Raw genomic sequence first — 2,322 nt, 5'->3', positions numbered from 1 at the left:
CCCTTCCTGCCGCAGGAGTGTAGGTCTGGTTGCAGCTGTGGAATCCTTTGTGCAGAGAGGCAGATGAGACAGGTCCAGGGGCTCAGGCCCTGGGCACTTCGCTCCTTGTTCAGCAACCTGCTCTCCTTGCCGGAGGTGGGGGGGAGGGCTGGGGGTGTGGGAAGGAGGGAGGGTTATAGGTCAGAGCTGAAATCCTTCCAGAAAGCCCAGGGGGACTTGGGGAAAGTGGTTGTGGGGAACCTGCTGTGAGCTGGGTCTGCGTTGGGTTCCCTTGTTCCCTTGGGCGTAAGGGGAGAAATGGCACAGACCTCAGGACCCCAGCCACCTGCCCTGGTTGACTCTCTCATGGGGTCTCACCTGAGTTTAAGCCAACGAGGTGGTTCCAGATGGCTCTGAGAGACTGGGAGACCACTCCGTGGAGTTGGGGGGGTGGGCTCTTATGCCCTGGGGGTTGGGTCTTGCATCTGAAGCTGAGACAGCTTCATGAGAGCTGAGTCCTCATACCAGTAGGGACTGACCCCAGCTCCAGGTGATTATGGCTGGGCTAGCCAGCTCTATATCCGTGGGATGGATGACAGAATGTTCTGGAAACTCACCCTACTGGGTGTGAATACCCTGGAGAGGAAACTCTGAGTCCATTTAGGAGATAGTTTGAAACCCAGAGGAATTTAGAGCTGAGTAAAGAGGCAATGAGGTGGATCAGAAAGCTGGCATTTATATTTTTGAGCTGGGCTCAGAATTGGGGATCTCTGGCACTTGAAGGAAATAGAACAACTAAGGGAATTTGAGTTATTGGACTATTAACATCAGCCTGTGGCTCTGATTTTAAATGTGTCCTTGAGTCATTGATTTTTACCTGTGATTGCAAGTTGAAATCTTACCAAGTTGGTAAACAGTTTTTGAATATTTAGAAATCACCCTAATTATATGTTTAATGTTGTTATCTGATTTATAGGAATCAGGCAAGGGCTGGAGAATGTTTGTCAGATAATTGAACAACGTTGACAACCCAGTAGAAGGCATTCTGATTGCAGCTTCGAATGTTTCAAGGAGTTTAATTAACTAAGTTGGTAAGTGGTACAAACATTAATCAAAGTTCTTCCTAGAAATGATTGTTAAATGTGCTATATAGCAGGTGATCTGTAAGCTGTGCTGCAGGCTGCGGAAGGGGGGACGCAGGCTGCTGTGGAACGGACTTGCAGTTGCCATCTGGAACAAGTCCCAGCCCAGCACCGTGTCTTTGCTGACTGCACTGCAATGTCCCCCTGGGGCACTGGTCAGAGGGAGATCTCACACCGGTCAGTGCCCTTGCCTGGGTCGCTCAGCTTGTCACTACTGTAATGAAACATCCAAGGAAGGCCACCTGCCAGAGAAAAGAAGTTGGTTCCATTTTACGTTTCTCATATTCTAAAAATGCATTTCCTTCTGGGGGCTGGGCCAGGGCTGGGGTTGAAACTAACACGTGGAATGAGTCTCCGTGTGATACAGGAATCCAGTGATTTGAGCCATCACATCACCCGCCTCCCTCCTGCCCAGGGCCACAGCATCACATGGCCAGTGACGAGGAACCTGCAGATGAGCCTCCATGTGCATGGGCTCCCCAGAAACCCACCAGGATTCAATCCCCAGGCTCCGTTCTCCTGACCTGATGGGATCTAGTCACTTCTGGACGGCCCCACCTCCAAGCTCCACGTGACCTTTAAAAAAGACCCCAAGTCAATTGGCAGGAATACCATATCAGTTCAGTCAAGACCAAGTCTTTTTATTTTCTGTCATTTTAATTCATTTTATTTATTTGAAAGTCAGAATGAGGAAGTGAGATCTACCATTGCTGATTTCTTTTGCAAATGTCTGCCACAATAGGGACAGCCAAAGCCAGGAGCCAAGACCTCCATCCAGCTCTCCCACATGGGTGACAGGGACCCATGGGCTCGAGTGACCCTGCTGCCTCCCGGGGTGCAGGAGTCAGAGTGCTGATGTGGGGTGTGGCATTTCAGGGTGTGTCCCAGCTGCTGGGTTAGACGCCCCTTCAGCCCCGTTCCTTCAATCCTGGCTCACTCAGCAAGGCCTGGCTCCAAGTCAGGGACATGGTGGAAGTCAGGGACAGAGGGGCAGTTCAGAAAGCACGTGTGCCCTGGTTCTTTCTGAATCCTGACACTCTACAGGGAGCCGTGGCTAGCAAGAGCCTCTGGCCAACACCGCCAGGCCCGAAGAAAAGTTCGAGTTTCTGTCCATGTTTTTTGGACATGTAACCTTGGTACATTTCTCCCCTCTCTGGGCATAAAATGTGGGATCATTCTGACACCCCCCAAGACAAGCCAT

The 2,322-nt window shown here is 50.9% G+C and overlaps 1 long non-coding RNA gene across 1 annotated transcript; it reads left to right on the top strand.

Moving 5' to 3' along the window:
• Positions 1-463: 463 nt before the first annotated feature.
• LOC131480035 (uncharacterized) lies at positions 464-1,732 on the top strand. Its single transcript, XR_009245222.1, has 3 exons — positions 464-1,070; positions 1,203-1,379; positions 1,489-1,732. It is a non-coding gene; the product is annotated as an uncharacterized LOC131480035 (long non-coding RNA).
• Positions 1,733-2,322: the final 590 nt, after the last annotated feature.

This window comes from Ochotona princeps, chromosome 4, assembly GCF_030435755.1.
Source record: "Ochotona princeps isolate mOchPri1 chromosome 4, mOchPri1.hap1, whole genome shotgun sequence".
Taxonomy (NCBI): domain Eukaryota; kingdom Metazoa; phylum Chordata; class Mammalia; order Lagomorpha; family Ochotonidae; genus Ochotona; species Ochotona princeps.
This window is presented reverse-complemented; position numbering and strand designations above follow the sequence as displayed.